At 38.8% G+C, this 15,913-nt stretch overlaps 1 protein-coding gene across 1 annotated transcript in view; it reads right to left on the reverse strand.

The window, feature by feature from the left end:
• The window catches only part of ETFQO (electron-transfer flavoprotein:ubiquinone oxidoreductase), a 56,570-nt gene that overhangs the window by 22,347 nt on the left and 18,310 nt on the right, over positions 1 to 15,913 (reverse strand). The gene's annotated exons all lie outside the window — the stretch shown is intronic.

Raw genomic sequence — 15,913 nt, forward strand, 5'->3', positions numbered from 1 at the left:
CAAATTTACGTCTATAATTAATTTTTGCCAATTGACTTGGCCATTCAATCATAGAGTTAATTTCATTTGGATGCATAACCAGGAATTCAAACACCAATTTATGGTAAATCTGACATACATAATAAGCATAAGAAAGAAATAATAAGAACAAAGAATAAGCTAACCATTATGAAAATCTTACAATGCCAAAAAGTGACAATACTTTATGAATGTTGACCAAGTAATTAGAAATTCTTCTTAGTCAATGATTAGTAGTGAAACAGAACAGCACTGAATCTTGTTGTTTAATCTAGAAGATTAAGCAGGAATTAAGAAAAGAAAGTTCAGATCATTACAGAAGAGAGAATGAAATAGGGTTTGTTGCCAGATCTAGAAGGAGGTCCCCTTGGAAGGCTATCAATGAAGTTCTCCCTCAGTTTCTTCCCTTTGTCAGGTATGATGTTTGCATGGGTAATCAAGTCAAATTCCGGGAACATACTTGGGTGAGAACAACCCCTTTGAATGATCAATTTTCACTCTTTTTTGACGTGGGCTAAGGGAATCTGAGGTTCCTTTAGTCCTAAATTTAATAAAATTCCTTGATGGTATCTTCTTGGATCTTGAAAATTTTAACAGTCAAATTTGGACCCTTTCCCCTTCAGGTTCTTTCTTGTATGGTTCCTTTTTCATGGCTTTTACCTATCCCTTGCCTCCTCTTTAGTCTCTTCTAGTTGGGAATTTGGGAGGACAATAATAAAGAAAAAGAGAAGAGGAAGGAGGCATTGATTGAATGTGCATCCACTAGAGCTACTCATTGGCTAAAAGCTCTAGAGTTGTTCTTGGACTTCTAGGTGGAGGGTTTTACTAGGAAGTGGCTAACACATCATCCTTGAAAATCAGGATTAGTAGATGTTGGACACCTCCATTTGTGGGGGTACATAGAGCTCAATTTTGATGGAAGTAGGCCCCTCATGTGTTGGAGGAATTTTCAGGAATGAGTTAGGACATGTGGTGGCATTATATTCAAGTCCGATTAGAATTGGTGATTCATTGAAGGCTGAAGTAATGGCAGTCGTCAAACGGACAATTAGAGAAAAAGAGCTGAGCGTGCATAAACTGATTGTTGAAGGAGACTCAATTTGTAATCAAGTGACTGCTAAGCAAAGCAAATGAGTTATGGATGCACAAAAATGAACTAAAAAGGTTTAAATGGATAACTAGGGATATGGATGTTAGAATACAATAAGTGTAAAGAATGGCAAACGGCATGGCTGAATCTTTGGCAAAACAAGAGGTTGGGAAAGATCATCTATATGGGGTTCAATTGTAAACTTATTGGTCATGGAGATAAGCTGTTTTATTTGCAAGTATGTTTGTATTAGCTGTTATTTTACTGTTAATGAAAGTTGCAGTTATTGGTAAAAAAGGAACCGTAGCTATCTCCCAACTCTCCAATCGAGCTTTATTATATCTAAACATAATTAAATGTATAATTGCAAGAAATCCCTTAATAGGGAATCTATAAGAATAAATACATAAAATAGACTTACATGGCCCATTAGTATAAAATAAAGGAGAGAAACATTAAAAGACTTTGCATGGCCGAATAACTCAACACTTCCCCGCAAGTTGAGCATAGATGTTAATCATGCCTACCTTGCATATATACTGCTGTAATTTAGGCTTTAGAACTCCCTTGGTGAAAACATCCATAGCTCCTCAGATGCAATAAAAGGTAGACAAACTTCCCCGAGGTAAAACTCTCCCTTATGAAGTGTCTATCTACCTCAATATGTTTTGTCCTATCATGTTGTATGGATTCTAGGCCATATTGATAGCTGCTTGGTTGTTATAATACAACAGAATTGGCTTGTCATGAATTGTGCCCAGCTTTCCCAATAGCGATCTCAACAACTTTAACACTCCATGAACCATTTGCTCTATACTATGCCTCAACTGAAGACTTCGCCACAACCATTTGCCTTTACTTTAACAAGAAACCAAGTTGCCAACAACTGAAGTACAATATCCAAATCTAGATCTTTTATCATCAATACAATCTACCCAATCTACATTTGTATATGCTTTATCCTTTTATGCCCATAATTAGAAAACAAAATCGCTTTGCCAGGTGTACTTCAAATAGTATAAAAAACTCCCTCAGTAGCCACCAAGTGAGTGTCTTTGGGAGCATATATAAATTAACTAATAACACACAGCCTAGGAAATGTCAGGCCAAGCCATAAAAGATACAATAGCTTCCCCACAAGCCTTTGAAACACTCCTATATCAAACAATAACTAACCATTTGAGGCAGATAACTTGTAATAATAGTAAATGAGGGTAGAAACGGGCTTGGCCCCATGTTTTATAGTTTCTACCAGCAAGTCAAGGACACACTTCCTTTCGGAGATAATGATACCTTCTTTGGATCTTGCTACTTTAATCCCAAGAAATATCACATTTCACCAAGGTCTTTAATCTCAATTTTTTTGCCAAGAAACTGCTTCGATTTTGCTATTTTCTACACATCATCTCCATTAACATCTATATCATCAACACAAACAATAAGAATAGTCATGAAATTATCTATCCTCTTCATAAAAGAGGGTGTAATCCAATTGGGTCGTGTGTAGCCAACTCCAACAAGGGCATTATGGAATCTCTCAAACCAAGCTCTAGGAGATTGTTTGAGACAATATAGAGATTCAACATTCTTTCCTTCACATCTCCTTATCATACATACCCATAGGAGTTGTCATATACACTTCATGTAAATTTCCATTACAAAAGAATCATTTAAGTCAAATTGATATAAGGATGATGAAAATGTAGTTACCAAGGACAAAAGAACACAAATGGAATTCATCTTGGTGACTAGAGAAAAAATCTCCAAGTAATCAATACCATACATCAATGTGTATCCCTTAGATGCAAGTCATGCCTTATAGCAATGGGAAGGTCTAGATCAAGAAAAAACAGATCTGTACTATTGTCTTTTCAACAATTGGTTGTGTAGGAGGCTTTGATGATGAAGGGAAACAAACAACCTATCTGTGTACCTTTGGTATAGCCGCATTCAATGGGTGGTAGATGGAGAAAGAATAGTAGGGGTAGAAGTAGGAGCAGAAGGAGAACAAGAGTACTATTACAAGGAACTTGAGGTAGAAGAGGGGGGCTCAATAATATAGGATTCTCCCCCTTACAAGGAATATGATAAAAGGGCACAAACTTTGTAAAGGTGACACTGATGAAAACAAAACAAGTTTCACTTTTAAGATCATAGCAACAACAACTCTTCTATGTGGAGGCATACCCAAGGAAGATACATGTTTTGTCTTTGTGTTTGTTCAAACTTATGTCTTTGGGAACTAGGAATGTGAATATAACAAGTGCACCAAAGACTCTAAAAGGAATAAATAAAGCTCCTCATCAGCAAAGAGAAGACTGAAAGGGGACTTAAGACCAAGAAACCGTAAAGGCATAGAATTTATCAAATAGGTAACAATAAAAATATCTCCCCAAAACCTAATTGAGAGGCAAAAAAGAATTCCTAATAATCTCAACAATATGACGATTTTTCCTCTTAGCTGTAGAGACTGATCTATGTCTCTTACATCTTATTTCTTTTTTTGGCCCTTGGGACCACCCTTTTATGTTGTAACTTATGTACAATATCTTTTGTTTTATTATTTCTTGTAAGACAAGGACATAACTGTCCTTTCCAATAACATTGTATTATCTCATATATAAGTTAAATATTTATGGGCGTGTGGTTCAAGATAGAACACACCCTTTTCACTCTCAACTCTTTCTCCTCTGATTTGACCCAAGTTGACATGGTATCAGAGCAGGTTTTTCAACCTGTCCTTGATTGACATCCTTTTAAATCTGTGAGATCGACCCATCTTCTTCAGTTTTAGATTTTGTATGCTGCTGTACTGATCGGCCCATCTCTACTGCTATTTCTCTGGAAGCTCGCCATCAGAAATAGGGTTTCTTCATTTTCTCTCAATTGGCTACTCCAATCACTGTGAAACTTCAGATCTGAAGTCGCCCAGGTCAGATCTATATAGATCTATAATTTTTTTTGGTTCGGATTCCTATTGAAGAGTGTTCTGCCCCTCTTCTTGTTCGACAGTCCAGAAAACTTACCTTTTTTGGACTGTTATCAGTTCGAGAACTCTGTTTGACTGGTTTCTTTATTGGATTTTGATTCCTCTCTGTGACGTGTGGTTGGGCACACTTATTCCATCAACTTTTGAACTTTCTTGAACCTTCGGCTGCTCTATTTTCTCAGTTTTCCTTGCTTTGCTGAAATGCCATGGATAAAAGAGATTCTACCAGTGAAGTTCAATGGAACAAACTATGCCTTCTGGAAATTCCATTTCCAGTTCTATGTTGAAGGAAATGGATTATGGGGATTCGTGGATGGTTCCACAAAACAACCAGATGAGTCTGATTCTAAGAGGCTGAAACAGTGGAAGATTGACAATGCCAAAGTGGTGTCTTGGCTTCTCGGATCTGTTGAAACTGAGATTGCTATTCCAATGAGAAGTTATCGAACTGCTAGTGAGATGTTCACCTACATGGAAAAGGTGTATCAACAGTCCAACATCTCGCGCCAATATCAGATAGAGACAGAGATATTTTCTTACAGTCAAGGTGAGAAGAAAATACAGGAGTACTATGCTGATTTCGTGAGCTTGTGGGCGGAGTATGAATTAGTTCACATGGGTGAAAGCACCTCTGCTTGCTGCATCAAAAATCTGAAAGAACACTTTGATAGGAGGAAAATCATGCATTTTCTGATGCATCTGAGACCTGAATATGAAATTGTAAGATCCAACATTCTCAGTAGGGGCACTCCTCCCACACTTGACACAATTTTGGGGGAGCTTCTCAGGGAGGAAACTAGACTCATTACTCAATCGACCTTGAGGTCGAAATCTGATTTAAGAACAGAGACAGCCTTTCTGATGAATAAATCCAAGCCCAAGAAGGACTTGTCTCGTGTACAGTGCTATGAATACAAGGAATGGTTCAAGCTCTAAGAAGAATCAACACAAGGCTTTCCAGACAACCACTGAAGGTACAGACACAGGGAGTACAACTTCAGCTGGAATGGATGAAAATTCCGGGACTCTTACAGAAGAAAGAATGCGACAGCTAGTATCCTCAGCTATTTCCTCTGCATTTTTAGCCATCGGTCTTACGGGTGAATCATCCTATTATTGTTCCTCTCCTAGCCACTTATGGATCATTGATTCTGGGGCCTCTAACCATATGGATCCTTGAATAAACACATTATTACTACTAATGGAGAGAAACTAGATATTATTGGTTGCAATGATTTGCCCTTAACCACATCTGTTGATTCTTGTTTTCATCTACCTAAAACTTTCTTTGTTCCTAAACTTACAACTAATTTGATTTCAGTCAGTCAGATAGTTGAGGATGGTAATTTCCTTTTCCCATGATGGCTGTTTGATAAAGGACTAGCACACTGGGACAGTGAAAGGGAAGGGGCGTAGACTGGGTCGGCTATTTGCCTTGGAATTTGAAAAGGCAACGGGGCATTCATCCACATACTGTTTACTTACTACCACTCCTAGTACTGAGGTTATTTGTAGAAATAATGTATGGCACTTGTGGCATAGGTGTCTTGGGCACCCCTATGCAAATAAACTTGAGTCTTTGTTTTGTAATGATTATTTGTCTTCTAAAGCTACTTTCTTTAATAATGTTGATAAGGCTTGCATTTCTTGTTGCTTGAGTAAGAGCAATATTTTACCCTTTCCTTCAATTGTCGAACATGCTTCTATTCCTTTTAAAATAATACATATTGATGTTTGGTCGTCTCCAGTTGTTTCCAGATTGGGATTTAAATATTTTGTTACATTTATTGAGAAACAAATATGAAGTTTTCTCTACCTTTAAATCCTTCCTAGCAAAAATCAAAAACCAATTTGATGCAAATATTGAGGTTTTCCATTCAAACTCGAGGGGTGAATACTTTGATGGAGATTTTCAAATTTTCTTGAGAGACAATGGAATACAATCCCAGAGATCTTGTCCTGGCACTCCACAACAAAACGGAGTGGCAGAGCGCAACAACAGACATATCCTGAGCATAGTTCAAACTCTTCTTCATGATTCCCATGCTCCTACTTCATTTTGGGTGAAGGCGGTCAACACTGTTGTGTACCTTATTAACATTTTTCCATCATTTGTCTTGCATAATACATCTCCTTTTCAAAGTTAGTTTCACTGTTCACCTGATTTTTCTATTCTTCATGTCTTTCGTTGTGTATGTTTTGTTCATCTTCTTCCACATGAACGCACAAAGCTGACTCCCCAATCAGCAATGTGTGCTTTTGTGGGATATAGCCCTGATCATAAGGGCTTCCTTTGCTATGATCCAAAGTCTCATCAAGTTCGCGTATCCCCCAATGTCATCTTCCTTGAGGACATGTCCTTTTTTGCTCACATAGTTAAGTTGCTTGCTACTTCCATTTCGATACTGCATTCTTTTGACTTTGCAGGTTCTTCAGATTCACCTTCCATTCCAGAGTTGCTCTGTGTCTATTTCAAAAAGAGGCTAGCTGCTCCAACTCCTATTGCCCTGCCCCCTTCATCACCAAAAGCTGATCCATCATCTCTAGCCACGAGTTCTCATCCTTCTCTTGATCTTGTAAGTACACCTGCACCTATCAGTGATCCTCAACCATCCTCTAACCCTCCTTTACGTCACTCTTCTTGAATTTCTCGTCTTCCTGACCGCTATGGTTTTCCTTCAAACCATAGCTCCTCTACTGTTTTGTTTGCCACAGATATTCCCACATCATACTGGAAGGCTATGGTTGTCCCACATTGGAAAGAAGCTATGGATACTGAGCTCCAAGATCTTATGGATAATGATACTTGGGATATGGTTCCAACTCCTCCAGATGCCTCTCTTATTGGAAGCAAGTGGGTGTATTCAGTGAAACTCAATTCCGATGGGAGTCTTGATAGATACAAGGCACGTTTGGTGGCACAAGGGTACAGGCAGGAGTATGAGATAGATTATGATGAGGCATTTTCCCTTGTTGCTAAGATGAGCACCGTCCATTTGTTGTTGGCCATATCTGTAATTAAACACAGGGAAATTCATCAGATGGATGTCAAAAATGCTTTCTTGCATGGGGACCTCAAGGAAACTGTTTATATGAAGCCTCCACCAAGATACTATGACAGTTCCTCCCCGGTATGTCAACTCAAAAAGTCCTTGTATGGTCTTAAACAAGCACCTAGGGCTTGGTTTGAGAAATTTTGTTTAGTGATCACAGATGTAGGATTCACACAGAGCTCTTTAGATTATTCGTTGTTCATATCAAGGAGTCCCCAAGGAATTACATAACTACTCCTTTATGTGGATGACATTCTTATTACCAGTGATGACAGTCAGAGTATTTTTTCTCTAAAACAACTACTCAGTCAGTCTTTCAAGATGAAGGACCTTGGTCATCTCACTTATTTCTTGGGTCTAGAAGTTACTCACTCTCCCCGTGGGTATTTTGTTAATCAACACATTATGTGATGGACCTTGTGAAATCTGCAAACCTGAGTGATGAAAAAACAGGTTGAAACACCTCTTGAGATGAATCTAAAACTTTCAAAAGATGATGGGGACCTCCTAGCAGATGCCACTCTTTATCGACAGCTTGTCAGTGGTCTGATCTACCTCACCATGACACGTCCAAATATCTCTTATGCGGTTCAAGTGGTAAGCCAACTTGTTTCTTCTCCTCGATAACCGCACATGACTGCAGTTCTTCGCATTATCAGATACATCTGTGGAACAATTTCACATGGCATTTTCTTCCCTACATCTCCTTCGCTTAGCTTATCTACATATGCAGATGCTGATTGGGCAGGATGCCCAGACACTAGACGCTCCACTATTGGTTGGTGTGTCTTTCTTGGTGACTCTTATATCCTAGAAGTGCAAGAAGCAACTGGCCGTTTCCAAATCATCTATCGAGGTTGAGTATAGGGCTATGTCATCCGTCTGCGGTGAGATTATATGGTTGGGAGCCCTTCTTAATGATCTTGGCATCTCCTTGTCATCCCCAGTTCCTATTTATGCTGACAATGTGAGTGCTATCAAGATTGCATCCAACCCGGTCTTCCATGAGCGCACCAAACATATAGAGGTCGACTGCCACTTCATTAGAGACCAGTTTTCTACTGGACACATATCTCTACCGCACGTGTCTTCTGCTCTATAGCTTGCTGACATATTCATGAAGGCTATGACTCGTGCTCGCCACCAGTTTCTAGTTGACAAACTGATGCTCGTAACTCGGCATCAGTTTGAGGGGGGGTGTAAAGACTGATCTATGTCTCTTACATCTTCTTTCCTTTTTTGGCCCTTGGGACCACCCTTTTATGTTGTAACTTATGTAAAATATCTTTTGTTTTATTATTTCTTGTAAGACAAGGACATAACTATCCTTTCCACAACATTGTATTATCTCATATATAAGTTAAATTTTTATTTGGCGTGTGGTTCAAGATAGAACACACCCTTTTCACTCTCAACTCTTTCTCCTCTAATTTGATCCATGTTGACATTAGCTACCCCATTTTGCTAAGGGGTGTGACAACAAGGACTTTGATGAACAACCCTAAAGCTTTTAAAATAAGCAAAAAGACCATTCTTAAAATATTCCTTTACATTGTCAAGTCGGAAAATCTTAATACATGTATTGAACTAAGAATGAGTTCATGAAAATGTTGAACCAACTTTGGGACCTCATCACGAGACCACATCAAATAAATCCAAACATATCCTAAAAAGTCATCAATAAACAAGATGAAATTTTATACCACCCATGGAAGTGTAGAGATACAATAGATTAGTCTTGATCTATTATTTGGGTGTGGTCCCATATATTTTTTACTTGTTCTTTATTGCTGATTTTCTGTTATTATTTGTTTTTCTTTTATCTTATAGGAGGCAAGGGTATAACAGTCATTGCACTTTATTTCTTAGTTGCTCCTTGCTCATATAAATAGTTACGAGTAGGGTGGTAGGCACATTACAATCTGCTCCCCTTTTCTCTCTTTTTCACTCTATTCCCTCTCATTCTTCTCTTCTGCTTCTCTTTTCTTTATTTTCCTAGCTGTTTTCTTCATCTAAACCTGGTCTTCTATCAACTATTGCAGCCAAGTTGGTATCAGAGCAAGATTTAGGGCTGAACAATGCTCTCATATGGGCTTGATCCAGCTGGCTACATGAGACATCCTTGGGGATAGCAAGGTTTAAGGATGAACAATGCTCTCATGTGGTCTGATTCTTGGTGGTTATTGGAGATTGTAGTTGCCGCCAAAAAGCCCAGTGCCAGATTTAAGTGTGGTGATTAAATACTGGAATGGAGGTGGCACTCAGTTTTTTTAGCATATCTTTCCTTCTCTCAGAGATCAACAGCAATTAGAAACTGTTTGGAAGACTCTGGAGGGAGTTGTTCACTTTTCTCTGTTTTCTCCAGGGCTGTTTTAGGGTTTTCCTTTGGAATTGTTATTCAGCTGAGTTTATTCCTTGACCAGACCTTTTTTTTTTTTTTTGAGTTTCTAAGAGGAAGTTGTGGACTGTCACAACTCTGTTAGTTGGTGTACTGCTCCTGGGAAGGTTGTTTCACCTGAGTAAGAAGAGAATTGGATCATTCTTGAAGTCCAACTGTTGCTTACATCATGGAAGCTACTGGAAATGACTCTAAATCTCATGGAGAAGGCTTAATGGGGGCTGTTTATGTAGCAGATAGTAACCTTTCCAAATTACTACAGTCAAGTTTGATGGATCAAACTATTTAAAGTGGGCTCAGTAGCCATGATGGCCATTGGAGGAAGAGGAAAATTAGGGTATTTGACTGGTGACACTGGAAACCAGCCAAGGAAGATCCTTTAGGAAAATATTGATAAAAAAAATGGGTTTAGGAAAATTACTTAGTGATAACCTGGTTGTGTAATTCCATGCAGTCTCATATTAGCAGGAACTACCTTTGGGTGAGGACAGCTAAGGATATTGGGAGAATATGAAAGAAACTTATTCTCAGCCACTCGATGTTGCTAGGGCCTATGAGTTGAGGTGTGTAATGAACAATCTTATGCAGGGGGAGAAACCAGCTTCAATTTATTTCTCTACTTTGAAGTTGTTATGGTATGAAATTGACCATTTGGAGACAATTGAGCAGGAGAGTCAAAAGGATGCAGCAACTTATTGGAAGTTGGTTGAAAGAAAAAGGGGTTTTTGAGTTCTATTCTGGGATAAACTTTGATTATTACATTTTTAGACAGCAGTTCCTTACTACGGATAATGTAACTTTGTAGCACCAAGCTTATTCTCTAGTACACAGTAAAGAGAGTAGGAGGAAAGTTATGTTGCAAATTTCACAAGTAGAATCTGCCCTAGCAATTATGAAGCAGAAACAGGGAGGTGATAAGGAGAAAGAAGTAAAGAAGGAAGAAAAAATGAGGTGTTTTGTGACTATTGCAAGAAATCTAGACACACCAGAGATGCCTGTTGGAAGCTATATCCTCACCTTGTGCCTACAAGACTTAAGAACAAGAAACAAAATGTGAATTCAGCAATTACTACATATACCTCTTCTGCTCCCAGAACTAGATCCACTTCATTAGAGGCATTGGCTGCAATTAGAGCTGCTTTGAATCAAGAGGAGAGTGGTGTTGACATTACTAGATCATCTCCGTCCATTGTTGGGGTACCTACTCCTACTTCAGCTTTTGCAGTGAGACTATTTGGCTTACGGCCCTTCTTCATGATCTTGCCATTGATCACCTGGCCCCTATTCCTTTATTTGCTAAAAATATGAGTGCAATCAAGATCGCCTCTAATGCAATCTTCCATGAGTACACAAAACACATAAAGCTGGATTGTCACTTCATCAGAGATCTTCTCATTGCAGACCACATCACTCTTCCCTTTGTCTCTTCTAGTCTTCAGCTAACCGATCTCTTTACCAAGGCTATGACCTACAATAGGCACAATTTTCTTATGGTCTTATGGACAAAATGAATCTACTGCCTAGGCATCAGTTTGAGCCTTTGAGGGAGAGTGTAGAGAAGATGGGGTTAATATTGTAATTTCAACTTTCTTTTATCTTTGTATACATTTGTACACTTCTGTATTTTATTTATTCTTATAAGGGCAGAATTATCCATTTACACAATAACATATTCTTTCTTTTTGGATGTGTGACTCACTGCACACACCCTACCAATTGAGTCTCTCTCTTGTTCTCTCACTTTCACACTTGGAATTAACACCAAGTAGTAGCTTGAATGACTCCTTTTAATGCTTTGTATGGAAGAGGTCCTCCTTCCATATTGCCTTATGAAAAGGGGTCTACATTGGTGGACTCAATCGAAGATCATTTGAACAGGAGAAACTAGATATTAGGGGAATTGAAAGCTAATATATATTGGAGATTTGGAGTCTAGCAGCAAATTTAGACATCTAATGAACATAGATCAGTGGAATATCAAGTCAGTGACATGGTCTGCATCTGTTTACAATCCTATGCCCTATCAACAAACTTCCTTCGCAAGACAAGCTTGGCAGAAGTTTATGCCCAATTATTTCAGCCCATTTCAAGTGCTGGAAAGAATTGGGTTGATGCCCTATAAACTATTCCTCCTTTGTCAAAACTTCATCCCATTTTTTATGTCTCCTTGCTCAAGAGGTGTACTAGCAAGGAAATGATCAGAAGCCCAATATTTCCCACTTTTTCTAGGAGAAACTATAAGTGAAGCCACTCAAAATAATTGACCTCAAGTGGGTGCACAAAGGGCACCATATTCCCAAAGAAGCATTGGTAATATAGTCCAACTTACCGTGTGAAGATGCTACATGGGAGCCCTTCAATAAATTACAACAAGAATTTCCTTCCATCAACCTTGAGGACAAAGTTGAACTGAAAGGGGAGCCATTAGAAGCCCAAGCCTAGCTAGTCCCTTAGACAACAGGCCCACGAAATCAGATGCTCGAGACATCCCTCAGTCCCTCTATAGTAGTTAATTTAAGTGACCCATGGTTCAATCCATGTCAACTCAGCAATTGGAAGCTTGACACTTGACAGAAATCATGATAGTCTGCTATAACTGATGCATGGAAAGTTATCATGATGTAAGCCCATACAAAGGCCATCAAACAAGATGAATGCAGAGAAAGCTCTGAACTCAATTCCTTCTTCTTACCTTTTCTCAGCTGAGGAAGTTGGGTGCAGTAACTTAACAGATCACCACCACAATCAAATATTATAAAGTTGAATTTTGATGAGTGTAGTGTAGTTTAGGCAATCCTAGCCCATCTGGCATAGGAGGCACCTTCAGAGATGAAAGAGGGTCAATTCTAGCCTCATCTTCAGGTCCATAGGCTATGGAAATTCAACAAGAGCACAAACAGTGGCCGTACTTCAAGGAATGAGGATGGCAAGATCCCTTGGTTTAAGAAATCTGGTTGTAGAAAGTGATTCAAAAGTGGTGCTGGGCTGTCTTATAAATGATAGCTTGGTCACATGGCAATTCCAAACAACTATAAGGGAGATGAAAAATGTGGGGAAGGACAATAGCAGATATTTTAGCGAAGTGGGGAGAAAATGTATAAAACAGTCAAGGAAGAATCCAAATTATGGCCCAGGCAGTGTTGCAGACGTGCTTTTGGGGTGTTTAGAACTGGTTGCAAATGCTTGTTCTTTCTTCATAATATCATAATTAATTGTAGAGAGAATGGGCCGAATGGCACATAGGCTGCTCTTATTTCTTTATGTTTCTATTCCTTTTTGTTAATGGGCCTTTATGTTTCTTCATATTTTATGTTTAATTAAGTTAATTGCCCCAATTAAGGGCCTCCTTGTAAATACAAAAACTTTGTAAATTATTTTTAACTAAAAGATTAGGGAAGGGAGAGATGTTCGAACAACTCATCTCCCAAAACCCTATTGCAGCCGACTTTTTCTTCTTCTTCTTCTTCTTCTTCTTCTTCTCTCTTTGCTGCTGATATCGACCTTTTTTCACACTTATTAAATCAGTCATCTCATTCATTTGGACTGTTTTTCTTCTTGGTATCAGAGCGGGATCCTTTCTTCTCCCTTTTTTCTCCTTTTTTCCCATACAAAGTGTGTATGGAGAACTGAATCGAATGAGTCATTGAAGAAAATATTCCAGCCCAATTGTTAGTGGTTTTTTGAAGAAAATGATGCTGTCTTGGTCATTATTCTGACAGTCCTTGGAGTTTTTTACCCAAAACCCTAATCAACTAGAGAATTCTGATTGTGGGCCCCATAGGGAGCTTCACCTTGGCACTCAGTGACCAAAGGGGTTCTTTTTCTTTATCTTGAAGATCAATCTGTCTTGTGCTGTTCTGTGAAGCCTACCAGGAGCGGCTGCTGTTTTCCTATTTCTCCTGGGTTCTGGGTGAGACATAGCTGGCAGATACGACTTCATAGAGGTTGGTACTTGGTGTCTGCTTTTTCCTGTCTTCCTTGTTTATCATTTGAAGTTGGTTGAAGTTCTTTTGGAGTTGTTTGAGGAAGATGGATGTTTCTGGAGTTGAAAATAAGTGTGGCTTAGAATTCGGACAGGTTCTGGGAGCACCTGTAGACTCATTATTGGCTATGACCGTAGTCAAGCTCAATGGAACTAACTATCTAGCATGGTCACAATCAGTAAAAATACATGTTTGTATTAAAGGCAAGTGGGGGTATATCTCCAGGAGCAAGAAAGCACCACCAGAAGATGACCCATCTTATGAGAAATGGCTACAAGAGAATTATACTGTTATTGGATGGTTAGTGAATTCGATACAACAACAAATTAGTCAGCATTATTTATGGATGAATTCAGCCAAGGAAATATGGGATAATATTGCTGAAACTTATTCACAAAAATTGAATGTGGCCAGGGCATATATGATAAGGAGTGATGTGAATAATCTAAGGCAGGGGGAGAGACCTTTGGTAGTATACTTCTCAATGCTGAAATCCTTATGGCAAGAGATAGATCTAATGGAAACTGTTGTTTGGGAAAGCACAATTCTAAGACATATAGGAAATTAATTGAGAGGAATAGGGTTTTTGAATTCTTGACAGGATTGAATCTAGAGTTTGACATTACCAGACAGAATATCCTAGCTAAGGATAATGTATCTTTGTCTTAGGCCAATGCCATGGTGAGTAGTGAAGAGAGAAGGAGGCTGGTCTAGGTTCAAGGAACTATCCCAAGTGACCATTTTGCTAATATGGGGCTGAAATCTAAGGTGACTATAGGTAGTTTAGGTGATTCAGGGAAGAAGGAGGTTATATGTGACTACTGCAAGAAACCCAAATATACAAAAGATAAATGTTGAAAACTGCATCCAGAACTCCTTCCACCTTGTTTTCAAAAAAAGGTTGATAATGGGAAGTCAGGAAGTGCCAACACAGCCACAATCTCAGATAATAATAGGTGTTTCACAGATGAAAGGATTGCTAGTGAGCAGTTAGCATTTATGAAGGCAGAGTATGAGAAGTATGGGAGGATGATTAGTCACCTTGAGAGTGCAGCCTCCTCCTCCAACTCTCTAGAAAATCCAACTACTTCTGCATTTGCATATTCAGGTATACATGCTACAACCAGTCATGAAACTATCTCAGGTAATCATAGGATCCCTTGGATTATTGATTCTAGTGCTCCTAATCATATGACCAGCCTTTTCACTCTATTTATTTCTTATGATTTGCTTCTTGGCCGTGATAAGATACCCTAGTTGATGGCTCACTTGCTCCTATCTCTAGCAAGGGAACCATCAAGGTTACAAACTCTCTTTCTTCTGTCCTTCATGTCCCTAGACTGAATACAAATTTATTGTCTGTGAGTGGCCTAACTAAATCCTTAAATTGCAGTGTAACATTCTTCTCTTCTTATTGTGTTTTTCAAGACTTGAAGTCTCAGAAAGTGATTGGGAGTGACCATGAGGCGAATGGAATATACTTGCTGGATACTCCTGGACAAAGCCAAGGACAACCTAGAAAAGCTGCTTTTGGATCTACTTCTTTAGAGTCTTTTAGTCATGTCGTGCTATGTCATTTTCGTTTGGGTCATTTACCTTTTTCTGCTTTGAGTCATTTATTCCCAAAATTGTTTAAGGGAATTAACTTGTTTAGCCTTCATTGTGAGTCATGTGAGTTATCAAAACATTGTAGAAACAGTTATCCTTTGAGTAATAAAAGATCATCCTTTCCTTTTCATATTGTACACTCTGATGTGTGGGGGCCATACCACTTACCCTCTATGGGAGGTTATATATACTTTGTCTTGTTCATTGACGATTTCTCTCAATATACTTGGTTATTTTTTATGAGATCTCGAGATGAAGTTCCCAAGCTTGTGAGGCAGTTCCATGAATTTGTTCTTACCCAATTTGATACAAGAATCAAAATATTCAGATCCGATAATGCAAAAGAATACTTTGAGAAAAACCTAACCTCTTATCTCACTGATTCTGGGGTCATTCACCAGAGTTCTTGTGTTAGTACTCCAAAACAAAATGGAGTAGCTGAGAGGAAGAACCATCACATAGTTGAAGTTGTAAGAAGCATTTTGTTTGCCTCACATGTCCCTACAAGATTTTGGGGGGATGTTGTTCTCCCTACAACCTATCTAATCAACTGCATGTCATCCAGAGTATTGGGCTTTAAGTCCCCTCTTAACCTCCTTTATCCAGATAAGGACCTTTTTTCTATTCCTCTTCGTGTCTTTGGCTGCACTTGTTATGTATACATTTCTAGTACCTAGAGACATAAATTTGAACCAAAGGCCCATAATTGCATCTTCCTTGGTTATGGCTCTACACAGAAGGGTTATTGTTGTTTTGATCCTAGCACTGGGACTC

The sequence above is a fragment of the Nelumbo lutea genome, chromosome 7 (genome assembly GCF_056320005.1).
Source record: "Nelumbo lutea isolate HS-2025 chromosome 7, American lotus-T2T, whole genome shotgun sequence".
In the NCBI taxonomy this organism is placed as follows: domain Eukaryota; kingdom Viridiplantae; phylum Streptophyta; class Magnoliopsida; order Proteales; family Nelumbonaceae; genus Nelumbo; species Nelumbo lutea.